Genomic DNA, 21,605 nt, shown 5'->3' with positions numbered 1-21,605 from the left:
TAGTGCCATTGGACTTCTTACACAAGAGCCGGGACCGCATCGTGTAGCCTTTCTGTTCAAACAACTTGACCTTACCGTTTTAGCCTAGCCCTCATGTCTGCGAGCAGCAGCTGCCACCGCTTTAATACTGCTAGAGGCCCTAAAAATCACAAAATTTGCTCAACTCTCTACAGTTCTCATAACTTCCAAAATCTATTTTTCTTCCCCCAACCTTTGCTTAAGACAAGGGTTATGCTGATAAGGTAGCTAAAAAAGCAGCCATCAAAAGGCATCAGATCCCACTGCTCAGGACAATGCTTATGCTGATAAGTTAGCTAAAAAAGCAGCTAGCATTACAACTTCTATCCCTCAGGGCAGTTTTCCTCCTTCACCTCGGCCACTCCCACCTACTCCCCACTGAAACTTCCACCTATCAATCTCTTCACACACAAGGTAAATAGTCCTTAGACCAAGGAAATTATCTCCTTTCAGCCTCACAGGCCCATTCTATTCTGTCGTCATTTCATAACCTCTTCCATGTAGGTCACAAGCCGCTAGCCTGCCTCTTAGAACCTCTCATTTCCTTTCCATCCTAGAAATCTGTCCTCAAGGAGATCACTTCTCAGTGTTCCATCTGCTATTCTACTGCCCCTCAGGGATTGTTCAGGACCCCTCCCTTTCCTACACATCAAGCTCAAGGATTTGCCCCTGCCCAGGACTGGCCAATTGACTTGACTCACATGTCAGAAAACTAAAATACCTCTTAGTCTGGGTAGACACTTTCACTGGATGGGTAGAGGCCTTTCCCACAGGGTCTGAGAAGGCCACCGTGGTCATTTCAGACATAATTCCTCGGTTTGGCCTTCCTACCTCTATACAGTCTGATAACAGACCAGCCTTTAATAGTCATATGACCCAAGCAGTTTCTCAGGCTCTTGGTATTCAGTGAAACCTTTGTATCCTTTACCATCCTCAATCTTCAGGAAAGGTAGAATGGACTAATGGTCTTTTAAAAACACACCTCACCAAGCTCAGTCACCAACTTAAAAAGGACTAGACAATACTTTTACCACTTTCCTTTCTCAATTCAGGCCTGTCCTCGGAATGCTACAGGTTCCAGCCCATTTGAGCTCCTGTGTGGACACTCCTTTTTATTAGGTCCCAGTCTCATTCCAGACACCAGACCAACTTAGACTGCACCCCAAAAAACTTTCATCCCTACTGTATTCTGTCTAGTCTTACTCCTATTCACCGTTATCAACTACTCATAAATGCCCTGCTCGTGTTTACACTGCCGGTTTACACTGTTTCTCCAAGCCATCACAGCTGATGTCTCCTAGTGCTATCCCAAACCGCCACTGTAAATTCCCTCTTAAATAAATGATCTTTGCTGGCAAGGCTATGCTGAACCTCCTTGGGCACTCTCTAATTAGATGTCCTAGGTCCTCCCAATTCTTAGTCCTTCAATACCTGTTCTTTCTCCTCTTACCTTGTGTCTTCATTTAGTTTTTCAATTCATACAAAACCGCATCCAGGCCATCACCAAGCATTCTATACAACAAATGTTTCTTCTAATGACCCCACAATATCACCCCTTACCACAAGATCTTCCTTCAGCTTAATTTCTTCCACTCTAGGTTCCCACACTGCCCCTAATCCCACTTGAAGAAGCCCTGAGAAACATCACCCATTCTCTCTCCATACCACCCCCCAAAAAATTTTCACCGCCCCAACACTTCACACTATTTTGTTTTATTTTTCTTATTAATATAAGAAGGCAGGAATGTCAGGCCTCTGAGCCCAAGCCAAGCCATCGCGTCCCCTGTGACTTGCACATATATGCCCAGATGGCCTGAAGAATCACAAAAGAAGTGCAAATGCCCTGCCTCGCCTTAACCGATGACATTCCAACACAAAAGAAGTGAAAATGGCGGGTCCTTGCCTTAAGCGATGATATTATCTTGTGAAATTCCTCTTCCTGGCTCATCCTGGCTCAAAAAGCTTTCCCACTGAGCACCTTGTAACCCCCACTCCTGCCCGCCAGAGAACAACCCCCCTTTGACTGTAATTTTCCTTTACCTACCCAAATCCTATAAAACGGCCCCACACTTATCTCCCTTTGCTGACCCTCTTTTCGGACTCAGCCCATCTGCACCCAGGCGAAATAAACAGCCATGTTGCTCACACAAAGCCTGTTTGGTGGTCTCTTCACACGGACGCGCGTGACAGCGGCTAACTCCTTTCTGGAGCTTGAGTTTTTTCCTGCTTCTGGGATAGTAGAGAGCAGTCTTCCACCTGAGAACCATTCCTAGGTAAGTAGCTGAATTGGGCTTTCATTTGGCTAAAGTTACAATTAACAATCAGCTAGTCTTTTTTTTTTTTTTTTTTTTTTTGAGATGGAGTCTCGCTCTGTCGCCCGGGCTGGAGTGGAGTGGCCGGATCTCAGCTCACTGCAAGCTCCGCCTCCGGGTTTACGCCATTCTCCTGCCTCAGCCTCCGGAGTAGCTGGGACTACAGGCGCCCGCCACCTCGCCCGGCTAGTTTTTTGTATTTTTTTAGTAGAGACGGGGTTTCACCGTGTTAGCCAGGATGGTCTCGATCTCCTGACCTCGTGATCCGCCCGTCTCGGCCTCCCAAAGTGCTGGGATTACAGGCTTGAGCCACCGCGCCCGGCCCAATCAGCTAGTCTTAATTTCGCCTTACCATTAGAGCACTCAGTAATCATATTGTTGGGCTTTTGTTGTTCTGGTCTTTCTCCCATAGGGTTTGACCAGCTCCAGCTCTAACCAACTTGGCCAAATCTGAATGAGAATTCCAAATTATGGGGAACAAGACATCTGAATTGGCTAAAACTCCTTGCAGCAGCAAAAAGGAAAAACAAAACAAAACCATGCACGTGGTTTCTGTCTTTGCTTCCTGTCTTTTCTTCCACCTTACTCCTCCTTCCCCTTTCCCTTCCCCATCTTTGCTACCAAAAAAAAAAAAAAATCTAGAGAAGCCTTCTAATAACCCGAACCCCTTAAAAAAGTCAGAACAAAAGCACCACTTGCCGCTTTTTGGGATGTCCTGTTTTCTTTATAGGTCTACAGTTCTGCTTTCCTGTATTGTACTACCTGATTCTTTGACTTTTGGAGATACCAGAAATTACCTTGTACCATGAAAGGATTTGGCTTTGGCATGTGTAATGGCAGATGAGAGCTACAAAGTTAAGAGTGGCTGAAGACAGTTTACAGGAAGTGGTCTTAGCTGGTTTAGCTAAGCTCCCAGGAAGTTGTCATCTAGGATCCTAATTCTAGTTCAGAGGTACACTCCTATTATTATTATTATTATTGTTGTTGTTGTTATTATTTTGAGACAGAGTCTTGCTCTATTACCCAGCCTGGAGTCCTCTGGCACCATTATGGCTCACTGCAGCCTCAACTTCCCAGGCTCCAGAGATCCTCCTCTTCAGCCTCCAGAGTAGTTGGGACTACAGATGTGTACCACCATACCCAGCTAATTTTTGTACTTTTTGTAGAGACAGGGTCTTGCTATGTTGGCCAGGCTGGTCTTGAACTCTTGAGCTCAAGTGATCCACCTGCCTTGGCCTCCCAAACTGCTAGGATTACAGGCATAAGCCACCACACCTGGCCCAGGGGTGCATTCTAAAGAGTCTTCTCATTGCTTTTCCTCCTGAAATTAATCTCGATTGGCTTGTGTGCATGTTTGTGTGAGGAACTGAACTATCATTTTCATAGATGACAGACTGAGTTTCCTCAGCTCCAAAAAGAAAGGGCATTTTGCTCCTTCCAACCAAAAAGCACCCCTGGGTGACTGGGGACCAAGTGGAAGTGTCTGCAGGGTTGACGCCCTACAACGTGCAGCAGCCCTAGAGGGAACGCCCAAGAAAATTAGTTTAAAAAAATTCTTGTCCAGGACGTACATACAGGAGCTGGTCATTGCTTTTTTTTTTTTTTTTTTTTGAAACGAAGTCTTGCTGAGATGCCCAGGCTGGAGCGCAATGGCAGGATCTCGGCCCACTGCAAGCTCTGCCTCCCAAGTTCAAGCAATTCCTGTGTCTGAGCCTCCTGAGTAGCTGGGATTACAGGTGCGTGCCACCATACCTGGCTAATTTTTTTATTTTTAGTAGAGACGGGGTTTCACCATATTGGCCAGGTTGGTCTCGAACTGCTGACCTCAAGTGATCCACCTGCCTTGGACTCCCAGTTTGGGATTACAGGTGTCGGCCACTGCACCCAGCCTCATTCCTCACTTTGAGCCCTCCTACTGGTGCTGGACGTCTAGAAAGAGAAACTGAGACACATAAAAGGGCAGAAATGACTCACTGGTGACATACTATGGAGTCCCACCCACAACCAGCACACTTTGACCCACTCCACAAAACCTTAAGGCACAGCTCAGTTCCTCCTTTTAAGAAAAAATGTGGGAAACAATCTAGGAATGAAAAAACACAAGGAGAGTGGTCTCTCTCAGGCACGCTGTTTGGTTTTATGACCCCTCTACTTGAAAGTGGTTGTGTAATGGAACGGCATGCCACGTTTTCTAATACTGCAGCCGGTTACACATTAAAGGTCTGTTCTTATGCACATTTTAAATTGATGGGAAAATTACATCAAGAAAAATGCAGAGCCCGAAGGTCAATCTGCAACTATAAAGTTCCTAAGTTCTCTATCTCTCTGCTTTTTTTTTTTTTTTTTTTTTTTGAGACGGAGTCTCACTCTGTCGCCCAGGCTGGAGTGCAGTGGCTGGATCTCAGCTCACTGCAAGCTCCGCCGCCCGGGTTCACGCCATTCTCCTGCCTCAGCCTCCCAAGTAGCTGGGACTATAGGCGCCCACCAGCCTCGCCCGGCTAGTTTTTTGTATTTTTTAGTAGAGACGGGGTTTCACCGTGTTAGCCAGGATGGTCTCGATCTCCTGACCTTGTGATCCGCCCATCTCGGCCTCCCAAAGTGCTGGGATTACAGGCTTGAGCCACCACGCCCGGCCCTCTCTGCTTTCTTTTCAGCCTGCTTTAAGTCTGCTGTTACTTTTCTACTGAGATAAAATCCACTGTTTGCATCCAACCATCCTTTTTGCTATTGTTTGCAAACTGGTAAGTCTCTATTAATATCTCATGGCTAGAGTTCTGAAGCATAAACTAGAAGGACTTTGTATGAGTGTATATATATATGTGTTTAGGTGTATGTACACATACTTTGTTATGTGTTTTTGGCCACAAGGTACCAGATTGGCTTAAAGATAAAGAGTACTCAGCTAGGCGTTAGACCATCCTGGCTAACACGTTGAAACCCCGTCTCTACTAAAAATGCAAAAAAACTAGCCGGGCGTGGCAGTGAGCGCTTGTAGTCCCAGCTACTTGGGAGGCTGAGGCAGGAGAATGGCGTGAACCCGGGAGGCGGAGCTTGCAGTGAGCCGAGATCGCGCCACTGCACTCCAGCCTGGGCAACTGAGCGAGACTCCGTCTCAAAAAAAAAAAAAAAAAAAAGATAAAGAGTATAAATTAACAGCCGGACACAGTGACTCCTGCCTATAATCCCAGCACTTTGGGAGGCCGAGATGGGCAGATCACTTGAGGTCAGAAGTTCAAGACCAGTCTGGCCAACATGGTGAAACCCCGCCTCTACTAAAAATACAAAAGTTAGCCGAGCGTGATGATGTATGCCTGTAATCCCAGCTACTTGGGAGGCTGAGGCACGAGAATCCACTGGGAGGTGGAGTTTGCAATGAGCCAAGATCACGCCACTGCCCTTCAGCCTGGGCAACATAGTGAGACTTCATTTAAAAAAAAAAAGCCCAGGCACAGTGGCTAACCCCTGTAATCCCAGCACTTTGGGAGGCGGAAGCAGGCAGATCATGAGTGCCACTGCACTCCAGCCTGGGTGACAGAGAAAGACTCTGTCTCAAGAATAAACAAACAGCCAGGCACGGTGGCTCACGCCTGTAATCCCAGCACTTTGGGAGGCAGAGGTGGGTGGATCCCCTGAGGTCAGGAGTTCGAGACCAGCCTGGACAACATGGTGAAACCCCATTTCTACTAAAAATGCAAAAATTAGCTGGGCATAGTGGCGCATGCCTGTAATCCCAGCTACTCAGGAGGCTGAGGCTAACTGCTTGAACCTGGGAGACAGAGGTTGCAGTGAGCTGAGAATAAATAAACAAACACACACAAGGATGTGTTTTTTGCTAAAGAAAATGTAAGTTTTTCCCTAGTTAAGAGACTAGTTAAGAGACTATTTAAGCGTCACTTTAAAGGAAAAATTGTACAAATAAAACTAAATGGATAAAAAGAAAAAGTATGCCAGGGCAAATAAAGTTACCTCTGAGGCCTGTGGTTACCAAGAAGATAGTCAATATTGGGGAAGGGCAAAACCAAGTAACTATTAAAACCAGAGGGTATAATGTAAAGGAACTGTACTGTTTCATAGATTGGTATCATCAGCTTCTGGAGAAACTTTTATAATAATGGACTGTAAAAATGACCATTTTAAGGACAAAATCCTTAATTTTAAATGCTACAGAATGAAAGAGCTTGTTTGGGTTAATGCAGGGCCTACAGCTCACTATTAAACAATCACTGATGAATGTATGTGATCCAAATGCACAGGAAGTTATTCCTGAGAGAACAGCCAGCCTAGTGGACCAAATAAATGCCACTGTAAGGTTTGCCCCGAGAAGGGGACTTCCTGCCTCTCCCTATAAAATACCAAGTGGAGCACCGCAGATGAAACAGTTGATATGCTTCATATGCAAGCCACATAGGACTGGCTTTATAATGACCGGGATATTCTCCTACCTAGTATGTCCACAACGCAGGTCATGGTAAATCTGGAGGTTAACAGGGCCCCTTTTACATGGGTACCACTCCCACAGAATCATATGACTGCTTGAGAGGCCTTATCAAATTTGCTGTCCCTCGTGGTCTTACCCATGCTTAATAAAACACTGGAGTAGGCCAGGCAAGGTGGCTTATGCCTGTAATTCCAGCACTTTGGGAGGCTGAGGCAGGTGGATCACCTAAGGTCAGGAGCTCAAGACCAGCCTGGCCAACATGGAGAAACCCCGTCTCTACTAAAAATACAAAAATTAGCCAGGCATGGTGGCGAGTGCCTGTAATCCCAACTACTCGAGAGGCTGAGGCAGGAGAATCGCTTGAACCCAGGAGTCAGAGGTTGCAATGAGTAGAGATCACGCCACCATACTCCAGCCTGGGTGAGACTCCATCTCAAAAAAAAAAAAAAAAAAAAAAAATGGGGGTCATTAACAAAAAACAATGGGAAAGGAAAAGGGAAGTCAAAGAATTCACCCCAGAAAAGTGATAGAAATTTTGGATGCTTATTCACTATTTGCCCTAGATTGGAAAATGTTTTTTAAAAAATCAGAAGGCAAAGGTTATCATGAGAAAGCTGACATTGTCTGGGGCAATGCTGAGGCAAATTAAGATAAAAATTTGACAAAAAGGCCTGAGTCCCTTGGCTCAACTCCCTGCTGGGAACCCAAACCCCCCCCTTTTTTTTTTTTTTTACCAGAAAAGGTAAAATGGTCTGGGGGTAGGAAAGTTCCCAGGACCAGAACATAAAAACATACAGGTTCACAGAATTAAGAAATCTGAGATGTTTAAATAGACTTTATGTAAGGTAGTTGTGACTCCTTTTACCTAAATGTCTTATGAAAATGGGTACTGTATGTGACTGGGGGGTGTTTTCCCTATCTAGTACTATAAAACTGAAGGCAGGTAAATCTGCTCATTGACAAATATTAACTGAACTTACTAAATGGGAACTAGAAAGATTGCCTTAGCCCACAAAACATAGGGGAGAAGCTGGAGTACTAGACAGGACAAATCCTCCACTTTTTAGCCTTTTGTGGAGCATTTATTGGGACTTATGACAAAAAACTGTGAGTACTTCCCAATAACAACTGCTGGACTACAGAATTTCTACTTAAGGGATATTTACTGCCTTGTTATGGAATGTTGGCTGGAGCTACCCCTATGCTAATGGAAATAAAGGTGTTCAAAAGACTTCCATGATAAAATTAAAATGGTTTACACAGGCTCTTGCTACCTGGGAATACAAAAAGGAGATACTCATAAGCAAGGACCCTTTTTTTTTGTCCCTAGTACTGATTCTAGCTATCTGAGGAGCTGGTAGATTCTACAGTACCTGATAGCTCCCATGACCTGTTTTGGCTTGTGAATGAATGGCAGTTCTGAGTTGAACAAACATCTTGTTTGGAAGGCTGCTGCTCTGGTTAAAGAACGGTCCAAAAAATTTTTTTATAGTTATTTATAGTTTAGAGCATTTGGGTGAAATATGTTTTTGTAAGCAAATTTACCTTTCTCTCTGAGTTATCCAAAATTCAAATTGTGATTTTATGAAAATATAGTTATTTGCATAAGTTCAGTAAGAGTCTTTTAGAACAAAACAATTGGAGACACTGGTTATTTTACCAAGACTTTGACTAAAATAGTGTATTTTTAGGTAAAGTTCAGCAAAGTCAACTTGAAAGGAGCCTATATAGCCAATCAATTTTTTTTTTTTTTTTTTTTTGAGATGGAGTCTTCTCTGTCACCCAGATTGGAGTGCAGTGGCGCGATCTCCGCCTCCTGGGTTCATGCCATTCTCCTGCCTCAGCCTCCCGAGTAGCTGGGACCACAAGCGCCCACCACCACGCCTAGCTAATTTTTTTTTTTTTTTTTGTATTTTTAGTAGAGACGTGGTTTCACCATGTCAGCCAGGGTGGTCTCTATCTCCTGACCTTATGATCTGCCCTCCTCGGCCTCCCAAAGTGCTAGGATTACAGGCTTGAGCCACCGCGCCCAGCCAAGCCAATCAATTCTTGCTGCACTTTATGTGAATAATCAGGCAAAGTATAATAAGCCTAAAACTTAATTTACATACAAATTGATCTTACTATAATTTCTCTTTAATAGAAAAGGAAGTCTAGAGAGAGAAACTATTTCAAAGGAAAAGTATAATACTTGACACTAACTTTTGTTTTTTTGAGTGTAGACTGAATTATGAATTATTTCTTGGACACAATAATCCTCTAGAGAGTACCAGATTATAATTTTTCTTCATATCTTTAGTTGGTGCCCTAATGAAAGAGGTTCCCTTTTCTGTTCTGACATACAAATACTGTTTTGATTGTCACAATATTAATGTTATTTATTTCTCGTTACTTAAAAGGAAACCAAAATTATGGTATTCTCAAAACCAGAGATGCCAGCCTCTCTCATTTGGCATCCTGTTAACCAGTGGAAGAAATCCAAGTTACCGGCAGCAAATCTGTACAGGTCCACAGCAACTTGAGTCCTCGCTTCTTCACGAGAAAGAATCTGACTGAGGGGCATAAAGCAGAAAAAGAGACCAAGGCAAGTTCCAGAGCAGGAATGGAAGTTTATTTGAAAAGGAAAGCAAGTGTGCTTGGAAGAGGCCCAGGTGGGCACATGAAGGTTAAAGAGAAAAGGTCAAGTGCCCTGTTCAACCGTGATCCTAGGAATTTTATAAGCTCGCCTCTTTCCCATGTTTCTTCCTTTAGAGCGGGCTTTCCACTTGTCCAGTGCTTTCCTTATCCTTTGGAACTGAACACACGCAATGTATTTAGGGAGTTATAAACACACCCATCTGAGGCTTCCTTCCCTTTTCCGGTGAAGTGTGCGCCTCAGAAGATCATACCTCATCAACTTTTTTTTTTTTTTTTTTGTCTCAACATGCATGCCCAGGAAGTTGCTCCTCCGTGGGGCCTGCATTCAATTAACATTTTGATGATGTTAACAGGTGTGGACCATCAGGAAATGGCCTCTCCCTAGTGCTGCCGAATTATCATTTTTAGACAGGCAATGCAATAATTGCTGAACCACCTACCTGACATTCTAGTTGGTAGAGGACAGCTCTCTCTGCTGCCCAGCTCATGCCTAACTACCTGTAACAATCCCACTGGGCCCAATCTGTTTTTCACTGCAAATGCCTTACTACTAAGACTATATAAGCACCCTCCCTCTAGGCCCAGGGACTGTTACATGAGAGTGTAAGGGCAAGTTTTGAGGGATACAATTATGTCAAGGTCAGACCCTCCAAGTCAAGGATGTGTACAAAGATGCCTGAACAGCTGGTAAAAGAAGAAAATAATTACTGACAGGATAATGATACCTTATGACAAAGCCTCCTGGGTATGAGTTGTACAGATATACATTTTTTTTTTAATTTTTTCAGAACAACGCTTATGTTTCGTATAGCTAATTGCTATAAGTCTGTAACTAAAACCAAGATTACATACTAAAATTAAAAACAAGATTGAGCTAGGACTCAATGCATAGTATAGCATACTATGGCTCAATGCATAGTATAAGTCGGTTTTGTAACCTCACCTTTGGCTTTTTGTTTGTTGACCTTCTACTTAAAAAACAAAATTGGCCAGGCACCGTGGCTCACGCCTGTAATCCCAGCACTTTGGGAGGCCGAGGCGGGCGGATCACGAGATCAGGAGATCGAGACCATCCTGGCTAACGCGGTGAAACCCCATCTCTACTAAAAATACAAAAAAATTAGCTGGGCGTAGTGGCGGGCGCCTGTAGTCCCAGCTACTGGGAGGCTGAGGCAGGAGAATGGCGTGAACCCAGGAGGCGGAGCTTGCAGTGAGCCGAGATCGCGCCACCGCACTCTAGCCTGGGCGACAAAGCGAGACTCTGTCTCAAAAAAGAAAAAAAAAATTAATAGTAATTTTAAAGGTAAATGAATGTCTGTCCATGTCTATTCCTATCTGGCTTAGAATAATTAATTGGCCATAAGTCTTGTTTACTCTAAGTTTCTCGGTCATAGGGAGTCCCACTGAAGGACAGGATAGACCAGGGGCAGGCAGCCATGCCATCCCAGCAACACTGTGGGACAAAATTAAAATCTGGTAGCCACTGATGTTGCCTCTGGCAAATCTTGGTCAAAAGGGGGAAAATTTAAAGGCTCTCACAACCATTTGAATGCACTCCCTCATTGGCCGGGGCACTCTAAAATTTAACCAGAAAGACTGGTTCAGGCCATGAAGGGGAAGTGGGGGTAATTATCATACCCCTCCAGCACTAACATTAATGCAGACTGTAAGTCTGATAAGAAACATTTAAAATCTATTTTCTTTTTTTTTTTGAGACAGAGTCTTGCTCTGCCACCCGGGCTGGAGTGCAGTGGCCAGATCTCAGCTCACTGCAAGCTCCGCATCCCGGGTTTACGCCATTCTCCTGCCTCAGCCTCCGGAGTAGCTGGGACTACAGGCGCCCGCCACCTCGCCCGGCTAGTTTTTTGTATTTTTTAGTAGAGACGGGGTTTCACCATGTTAGCCAGGATGGTCTCGATCTCCTGACCTCGTGATCTGCCCGTCTCGGCCTCCCAAAGTGCTGGGATTACAGGCTTGAGCCACCGCGCCCAGCTTAAAATCTATTTTCTAAAAAGTCTGCTGCCAGGAGGCTTCCTTCATCTGCAGGATGAAACCTTGGTGTCTAAAACCCCTTATGTTAACCCAGACATTCCTTTCTTTGACAATAAATCTTTCAACCAATTGCCAATCTGAGTGTGTTTAAATCTACGTATGACCTGGAAGCCCCCACTTCGAGCTGCCCCACCCTTCCAGATGAAACCAATGTAAATCTTACATGTATTGACTGCTATGTCTCCCTAAATTGTATAAAAGCAAGCTATACCCAGACTACCCTGGGCATATGTCATCAGAACCTCCTGAGATTATGTCATAGGCGGGTCCTTAACCCTGGCAAAATAAACTTTCCAAATTGACTAAGACCCATCTCATATTTTGGGTTCATATCTGTATGAGAAAATGTTATTAATATAAGTACTCCAAACCCTGTATGGAAGGCCAGGTGTGGTGGCTCACACCTAAAACCCCAGCACTTTGGGAGCCAAGGCGGGAGGATGGCGGGAGCCAAGGTGGGAGGATTGCTTGAGCCCAGGAGTTCAAGACCATCCTGGAAAATAAGGCAAGACCCTGTCCCCTTTTTAAAACAACTACACGAAGTTTTTAGAAATTTGCCAATGCACTCACTGTCCATAATATATTCTGACATAATGTTATCAATCATAATTTCAGTTTTTATCTTAAAATGTTGTATGGCACAGAAACAACCAAATTTATTTGTCAACTCCATTATTTTGATAATGAACTCTAATAAAATCTTTAACCATGGCCATTGTAGGTCTTCTGTCATTCACATATAATTACTCTTTTTTTTTTTTTTTTTTTTTTTGAGACCGAGTCTAGCCCTGTCGCCCAGGCTGGAGTGCAGTGGCGCGATCTCGGCTCACTGCAAGCTCCGCCTCCCGGGTTTACGCCATTCTCCTGCCTCAGCCTCCCGAGTAGCTGGGACTACAGGCGCCCGCCATCTCGCCCAGCTAGTTTTTTGTATTTTTTAGTAGAGACGGGGTTTCACCGTGTAGACCAGGATGGTCTCGATCTCCTGACCTCGTGATCCACCCGTCTCGGCCTCCCAAAGTGCTGGGATTACAGGCTTGAGCCACTGCGCCCGGCCATAATTACTCTTATATTCAAATGCTTCCCTGAAAGCTCACAATCAGCTACAAGCCAGAATGCTTCATAATCAACATAAGTGCCTCAGAGACCCATGGAAAGAATTATACAGGTACTTTGGGGTATAGATTTCTCATCGCATTGCTTACATAACTTTGAAATCATACCACTGGACTGAGTAGGAATTTCCAGAACCCTACTACAGAAGCTAATAGGTGCATCCAAACTGATAACCCTCATCTGTAACATGGGAATTAAAATTAAAAAAAAAAAAAAAATGGGCTGGTCTGGGCATGGTGTCTCAGTACTTTGGGAGGCCAAGGTCAGCGAATCCCCCTAAGCTCAGGAGTTTGAGACCAGCCTGGGCAACATGGTGAAACCCCATCTCTACTAAAATACAAAAAATTAGCCATGCGTGGTGGCATGCACCTGTAATCCCAGCTACTTAGGCTGAGGTGGGAGAATCACTTGAACCCTGGAGGAGGAAGTTGCAGTAAGCTGAGATAGCTCCACTGCACTCCAGCCTGGGCAACAGAGTGAGACTCTGTCTCAAAAAAACAAACAAACAAAAACAAAACGATAACCTAAGATCAAGCATATGTTCAATTATCATTCTTGCTGCACTTATATAAATAATTAGACCAAATTTAATGAGATTAGACTTGTTTTGTAAACAAGAGTAGTCTTTTATCTTTGATCAAACTGAGGATGACTGTACAGAGAAATTTTACTTTTTTTCTTTTTTGAAACAGAGTCTTGTTCTGTCACCCAGGCTGGAGTGCAGCAGTGTGATCTCGGTCGGCTCACTGCAACCTCCACCTCCCAGGTTCAAGCAATTCTCTTGCCTCAGCCTCCTGAGTAGCTAGGATTACAGGCACCTGCCATCATGCCCAGCTAATTCTTGTACTTTTGTAGAGAGGGGGTTTCGCCATGTTGGCCAGGCTGGTCTTTAACTCCTAACCTCAAGTGATCCACCTGCCTCAGCCTCCCAGAGTGCTGGGATTATAGGCATTAGCCACCACATCAGGCCAGAAATTTTACATTTCAATAGAAAACTACAACCAGTCTGGGTTATCAGACTGTAGTTCTGTTATTCGTCTCTGAGTTATTTTTCACCACTCTGTAAACTGGATCCTGCTGTCTTGCATATCTTGTCAGTAATTAATGTTTCTAATTTTTCTCCCACCCTCCTGACCTGAAGTCACTAGGAACTAAAACCTGACTGCCGGGATCTTTATTGAGACTCTACCTTCTCTTGTCCCAAAGCCCTACAAGCTGAAGCTGTATGACTTGATATAAACTAAAAGAACTTATTCATACAACCATTTTGGCCACTCAGGAAGTTCACTGAACACCCACATCTTCCATGCTCTTCTCCTGTTAATCTGTCCTTTGTTACCGGAATCTATTCCAATTAAGAATTTATCGGCCGGGCGCGGTGGCTCAAGCCTGTAATCCCAGCACTTTGGGAGGCCGAGACGGGTGGATCACGAGGTCAGGAGATCGAGACCATCCTGACCAACACGGTGAAACCCCGTCTCTACTAAAAAAAAAAATACAAAAACTAGCCGGGCGAGGTGGCGGGCGCCTGTAGTCCCAGCTACTCGGGAGGCTGAGGCAGGAGAATGGCGTAAACCTGGGAGGCGGAGCTTGCAGTGAGCTGAGATCCGGCCACTGCACTCCAGCCTGGGCGACAGAGCAAGACTCCGCCTCCAAAAAAAAAAAAAAAAAGAATTTATCAGGCAGCCAGGCACAGTAGCTCATGCCTGTAATCTCAGCAATTTGGGAGGCCAAAGCAGGAGGATTGCTTGAGCCTAGGGGTATGAGAACAGCCTGGACAACATAGCAAGACCCTGTCTCAATTTAAATAAAAAGAAAAGAACTAATGAGGGTTGAGAGAAAAACAGTTTTCCCTCTCTATACAGATAAACCAGTGACCGCTGTACTAACTAGCCCCTTTTCCTTTTTGTTTACCTCTCAATTTCACATCCCTTTCTTGCTTAATTGAAATCTGTTTTGTTTTCATGACAGCCTACCATTGAATTAATTGAAATTTTTTTCATTCCGTAACTTAAACTTGTTAAGTCTTTATAAAAAAAAAATTTTTTTTTTTTTTGAGGGAGAGTCTCCCTGTGTTGCTCAGGCTGGTCTTGAATTCCTGGGATCAGGCAATATTCCTGACTCTGCCTCCCCAAGTGCTGGGATTACAGGTATGAGCCATCATACAGGGCCACTCATTAAGCCTTTTAAAAGACAAAAATAAGTTTTACTTACAAGTTTCTTCCTTCATTTTGATACTCTAGAGGAGCATTCAAGGCTTCAAATGAGTTTTCCCTCAAGCCTGCGGCAAAATTCATTTACTGTGGACATCCCATGGTTCATTCTTTATGAAAACCCATCCCCACGGCCCTTCCAGGACAGCTGTCCCAACTGTCCCACTCAAGAGATACTAATAACTGGAACTTATTTTTCATTCTATACTACCTCTCGCATTTCCCCACCACCCCCAGACACACACCCCTATCTCAAATTAATTTTGTATTTAAACATGTATAGCTGTGGATGCTTAAACTGGATTTAGGTATTTTGGATTATACCAAAAAAGAAAGGCCAGGCGCGGTGGCTCACGCCTGTAATCCCAGCACTTTGAGAGGCCGAGGTGGGCAGATCACCTGAGGTTGGGAGTTTGAGACCAGCCTGACCAACATGGAGAAACCCCATCTCTACTAAAAATACAAAAAATTAGCCGGGTGTTGTGGCACATGCCTGTAATCCCAGCTACTTGGGAGGCTGAGGCAGGAGAATTGCTTGAACCCGGGAGGTAGAAGTTGCAGTGAGCCAAGATCACACCATTGCACTCCAGCCTGGGCAACAAGAGCGAAACTCCATCTCAAAAAAAAAAAAAAAAGAAAGAAAGAAAAAGAAAAAAGAAATACAAAAACAAAAGTTGCTTGTTGTCGTTGTCCTTTTTTTTTTTTGAGACAGTCTTGCTCGCTCTGTCACCCAAGCTAGAGTGCAGTGGCGCGATCTTGGCTCACTGCAAGCTCCATCTCCTGGGTTCAAGCCATTCTCCTGCCTCAGCCTCCCAAGTAGCTGGGACTAAACGCGCCCACCACCATGCCCAGCTAATTTTTTTTTTTTTTTGTATTTTTAGTAGAGACGGGGTTTCACCGTGTTAGCCAGGATGGTCTCGATCTCCTGATCTTGTGATCTGCCCACCCTGGCCTCCCAAAGTGCTGGGATTACAGGCATGAGCCACCGCGCCCAGCCTCATTTTCTTTTACTATAACTGAATACCTGAGACTGAGTATTTAGCTCACAGTTTTGGAAGCTGCAAAGTCCAAGGTTGAGGGGCCGTATCTGGTGAGGGCCTTCTTACTACTATGGCAGACGGTATCACAAGTGGGAAGAGGTCAAAAGCACGGCAGCTCAGGTCTCTCTTTATCTTCTTATAAAGCCACCAGTCCCATCATGGCTCACCCCTACATTGATACAGAAGGGTTGGGTTCTGGCTAAACCCCCACCCTTAAGCCTGGAACCACAGCACTAAGTGAAAACAGCTGACCTGGTTTTCTGCCCAAATGTTACTTTTTGGCCTGCCACGTCCTTAGCCCCCACACCTCCACCGCCCTGAAAAAAAAAACACTTCAGCTGGCAGAGCAACACAAGCAACTGACTGTTAGGGATACAAGCGGCTGAGCATCAGGGATACAAGCGGTTGAGCAATGGGGATACAAGGGCTGAGCATTGTGGATACAAGCAGCTGACTGGCAAGCAGAGAAGAAACTGAGCAATAGAGACTGTGGACAGATGCGGCTAATTTCAGATGTGCAGCTTTGGAGAGGGGCCCAGCCAGAGACAGCTGGGCTTCAGGGAAACATCACCTTCTTCCCACACAATCCCCTTTCCAACTCCCTATCCTGCTGAGAGCCACTTTCACTGACCAATAAAATCCTCCACATATACTACCCTTCAATCTGTTCATGTGACCTGATTCTTCCCAGATGCCAGACAAGAACACAGGTGCCAAGAGGGCAGGGGCTGCCATTCTGACCCTCCACTAAGCTGGTTGGCACTTGGTCATCCCTGGACAGGAGAGCTGAAAGAGCACTGGCTGTAACATGCTTGGATGCTGCTGCGGGGTCCACACAGAACCTACTCCCGCCAGAGAGGAGCAACCAGCTGCTTCCAGCATTCATTTGCTCTCATTCCCGCACTCGCTCACATGCTCCCTCATGCAAGGGGTTTCGGCACACGGCAGCCAAGTAAACAAGCCATACCCCTGTCACAAGTACAGCAAGGAGGTCAAGGGAATTATCCCATCTCACCATGACCTTTCCTAATCCTAATTACCACCCAAAGACCCCACCACCAATCAACACATAAATTTGGGAATTAAGTTTCCAACATACAAAATCTGGAGAACACACTCAAACCATAGCACTTATTCACTTGGTCTTTCTTCGCTTCTTAGACATAGTGCCAACCTCTCCTATGTTTATGGTGAATCAAGAAATGAAAAAGAAAAAAAAAAGAATATAAAGCCAATGGTTCTTTTATATACACCTCTCATTTGAGCTCCAAGCACAGAATACAGCTGCCTGTTTTACTACTGAGGGGCCTGTAAAACATAGGTGGTATCCAAATCTCTTGGCAATTCAGATGACTGAAATAACCACAAGGAAATGCCATGAATGGAAGTACTGACTTTATAAATCCACTTGTGCATTTTGTGTACATTTTATCCAAAGAACTTTGCAGATTTAGACATTACTGTTAGAGAAGAATTAAGAATGTAAGCAGAGAGGGAAGAAAAGGCCAGACATGGTGGCTCACACCTGTAATTCCAGAACTTTGGGAGGCCAACATGGGGGTGTCGACTGAGCACAGGAGATCGAGGCTGCATTGAGCTGAGATCACGCCACTGCAATCCAGCCTTGGTGACAGAGCAAGACCCTGTCTCAGAAAAAACAACAACAAAGACCATGGAGTCTTTCAAAGTCTCACAGGCACACAACTGGGATAGAAATCCTCCAACTACCATCCTCAAATGCAAAGTTCCTTTGGTACGTATCTTCTCAAAATTCTAATTTCTCAAAGCTGTCTTTCCTAACTGAAACTAACATTTTTCACTAAGCCTTCTGGAATTTTACCCAATTGTCAACCAAGTCTCCAACAGCCTTACTGACATACCATAATTTGTTATCCTAATGTCTGAAAATGAAGTCACTTATGTCAAGTAGCATTGAGCCCACAGTAAAGCTGTTCACCCCCTCAAAGCCATAAACATATAGATAATGGACTGAGGTAATAATATAGCACCTACTGTTGCCCATTACCATCCAACACCTGAAATGAACTCATAAAAAGTGAAACAAAGCTGAGATAATGAAGAATAGACCAATCTGAGGAGGATCATAAAAGCAGCAAGAATAAGGCTAGTCCAAGACACCTTTAGAGGCTCTGCCCATGAGAACTTCGAGGACTTCTTCCAATTTTGGCAGCTGCCACTGAAGGCTTTGCCAAAAAGAAGCAGCAACCCTACTATGTGATCAGCATCCAAAGGACTTCCAAGACCCATTCAACTTGTCTGTCAGCATATTGTTTTCCCAAGCCATCTCTGTGGTCCATTACCCTCCCTTATTTTTATTTTTATTTATTTTTTTAAGACAGGGTCTCACTCTGTCACCCAGGTTGGAGTGCAGTGGCATGATCTTGGCTCACTGCAACCTCCACCTCCTGGATTCAAGCGCCTCTCTCACCTCAGCCTCCTGAGTAGCTGGGACTACAGGCATGCACTCCTGGCTAATTTTCTATTTTTTGTAGAGATGGAGTTTCACCATGTTGGCCAGGCTGGTCTCGAACTCCTAACCTCAAGTGATCCTCCCGCATCAGCCTCCCAAAGTGCTGGGATTACAGGCACGAGCCCCCACACCCAGCCTATCCTCCTTTAATTACTGCCTGTGTGTATGCTGAATGTTAATTACATATTTGACAGTCACAATAAGCCACGAGTTCGAGCACATATAATTGGTTATGGAGCCACTGAGATGCCTCACAGCTTCAGTATGAGCTAGCATACCTACACAGTGTGAACCTAATTAATGTAACACTTACGTACCTGAAACTTGTTTCTTCCCCCAAGAACCCCAAAGACACACACTGCCTCAGTTGCCTCTGCTTCAATGCTTCAATTCCATGCCTATCAAGCAACCTTCCAGCTATTATCTTAGTATTCCAGGTGACTTAACATTTCAAAAAGGTATCTTAAACAATGGATACAAATAATTCTGATGGATAGGTGAGCTCAAACAACACACACACACACACACACACACACACAACCCTCTGGTTTATCCAACAGTCTCTTAGAAGTCTCTTGCTATTTTTTATTTATTTTTTTTTTTCCGAGACGGAGTCTTGCTCTGTCACCCAGGCTAGAGTGCAGTGGCGTTACCTCAGTTCACTGCAACCTCCACCTCCTGGGTTCAAGAAATTCTCCTGCCTCAGCTACCCAAGTAGCTGAGATTACAGGTGTGTGCCACCATGACTGGCTAATTTTTGTATTTTTAGTAGAGATGGATTATCACCATGTTGGCCAGGCTGGTCTCGAACTCCTGACCTCATGATCCGCCTGCCGAGCTCGGCCTCCCAAAGTGCTGGTATTACAGGCATGAGCCACCATGACCAGCCTTAGAAGTCTCTTTGGATCATTCTCTTAGAGACTAATCAGTTCTGGATGCCAGAGCAAAAGAGGTTTATAAAGTATCAGTGCAGAATCCTGGTCACTTTACAAGTTCTGCCAACCAAAGACTGACTGTCCTGGCAGTCAGCTGGCTTCCCCTTCTCAGAGAATTTCTCCTTTTCCTGAACCTCAATAGCAGTCACCTGGACTTTTCATAACATCTGGACATAATTACACAGAAAAGGTTGTAGGGGAGGAAAAATATCTTTCCCTCCCCCATCTTAGGTTTACGGCTGAGTCCCTTATGATAAAAAACAGGTGAACAAAAGAAAAGCACACAATTTTTTTTTCTTTTTTTTCTTGAGACAGGGTCTTGCTCTGTCACCCAGGCTGGAGTTCCGTGGTGCAATCACAGCTCACTAGCTCACTACAGCTTTGACCTCCCAGGCTCAGCTGATCCTCCCACCTTAGCCTCCAGAAAAGCTGGGACCACAGACATGCAGCACCATACCCAACTAATTTTTTGTAAAGAACAAAAAATTAGTTGGGTATGTGGCTTAGGCTGGTCTTAAACTCCTGGGTTCAAGTGATCCTCCTGCCTTGGGCTCTCAAAGTGCTGGGATTACAGGTGTGAGCCAGTGCACCTCCTGGCCTTACAAATTTAAGTTGTATATGACACAGGAGCTTTCATAAGTGTAGATTTGAAGAAACAGTTGAACCTGAATATTGTTATGCTAGGTTTGATGGAGAGAGGAGAGTCGTGGAGAAATCTGATAGGGCAAAAAAAGTATGATCTAATGGTAATAAACTAGGGGAAATGTATTAAGGTCCATTTGCTGAGACTTTTCTTGGTATCTATGTGTCTTCAGAGTTAGAGATGTTCCTTTCTTCTATGTATAAGAAGGGCACCTCTCTGTGAAAGTTGCAGATAGCAAGATGAAATTAACTTTTGCTAGACCCAGACAAAATAGAGCCGGGAACGCCCAAAGAAGAGGAGGCCCATGCTTGTCAGATAAGAACAGTTTCCAAGGACTTTCTAAAAGTCGTTCTGTGTCCTTCACACATCTCCTGCTTTGATAAGGTTTATCACTAGACATTCTTTAGGACTGCAGTAATTCAAATAATTATTGAACTGGAAACAGTTATCTCGGACATGTAATTCAGATAAAATGTTTTCAGAAGAACACTTGCCCAGTAAGGGCATCTCCACCAATGAACTGATAACAACTCTGGCTTTGAACCTCTGGAACCAATGAACTCCGTTCCTAAGCAGCTTATGTAAATCTCTTTTGCTAATAAAAGCTTCCCTTACCCTTCCCTCATGGAATGCACTGGTGGCTTGCCATTCCATGCATTCCAAGTTATAATCCTTATTTCTACTCCTCAGTAAACGCAACATGTATAGACATAGTTTTTTCTAGCATCCTTTTTTTAAGATTGACATCTCAGATGAAGATCTTGGGACCTGCTTCAAGAGGTCAGAAAATCCTTCCAAGGTTTTTATGACCTGCTTCAGGGGACTAGGGCAGGAAAAGGTGTGAGAGACCTTCCTGTTTGGCTACTTTCTCAAATGCCTTCAGCCTAAAAAATGTTCAAGGCAGGTTTATAGCTTATCACAACCAGTTACAAATTTATTTGTTCCTTCTCCATTCCCACTGTTTCACCTGACTGGTCTTAAAAATAAAAAAAAAAATATGTCAAGGTACAACATTTTGGGGTAGCGTGTCCTGGATCCTATAAAGGTTGTATTCCTGAAAATGTCAATATGCAACAAATTCCTTTTCCAAAACTGAAAAATGTATGCTTAGCTCTTTAGGATACTGAAAATAGATATTAAATAGCTCCCTGGGCTAGGCACAGTGGTTCACACCTGTAATCCCAGCACTTTAGGAGGCCAAGGTGGGCGGATCTCTTGAGTCCAGGAGTTTGAGACCAGCCTGGGTGACGAAGTGAAACCCCGTCTCTACCAAAAATACAAAAATTAGCCAGGCATGGTAGCGCACGCCTGTAATCCCAGCTACTCAGATGGCTGAGGCACGAGAATTGCAAACTCAGGAGGCGGAAGTTGTAATGAGCCGAGATGGCACCACTGCACTCCAGGTGGGGCAACAGAGGGAAACTCTGTCTCGACATAAATAAATAAATAAATAGCTCCCTGCTTTATATTACTTCTTACAGAATTTGTTAATTAAAATTTATAAAAGGTTACTATCACACTGGTTTTTAAGGAAAAAAAAAAACTGGCCAGGCGGGGTGGCTAACACCTGTAGTCCAAGCACTTTAGGAGGCTGGAGGCTGAGGAGGGCAGATCACCTGAGGTCAGGAGTTTGAGACCAGCCTGATCAATATGATGAAACCCCGTCTCTATTAAAAATACAAAAATCAGCGGGGCGTGGCAGCGCGTGCCTGT

General features: G+C 44.4%; 1 protein-coding gene across 5 annotated transcripts in view; it reads right to left on the bottom strand.

Moving 5' to 3' along the window:
• Nucleotides 1-21,605, bottom strand: part of COMMD1 (copper metabolism domain containing 1) — a 241,908-nt gene that overhangs the window by 198,803 nt on the left and 21,500 nt on the right. The window contains exon 2 of one of the 5 annotated variants that reach the window (XM_033239189.1): nucleotides 16,076-16,140. The exons of the other annotated variants lie outside the window; for them this stretch is intronic. The gene's annotated coding sequence lies outside the window, so the exon portion shown is untranslated. The remainder of the gene's footprint in view (nucleotides 1-16,075; nucleotides 16,141-21,605) is intronic. 5 annotated transcript variants of the gene reach the window in all.

Source organism: Trachypithecus francoisi, unplaced genomic scaffold (genome assembly GCF_009764315.1).
Source record: "Trachypithecus francoisi isolate TF-2019V2 unplaced genomic scaffold, Tfra_2.0 Lachesis_group17, whole genome shotgun sequence".
Lineage (NCBI taxonomy): Eukaryota > Metazoa > Chordata > Mammalia > Primates > Cercopithecidae > Trachypithecus > Trachypithecus francoisi.
Note: the sequence above shows the minus strand (reverse complement) of the source record. Positions and strands in the feature narration are given on the sequence as shown.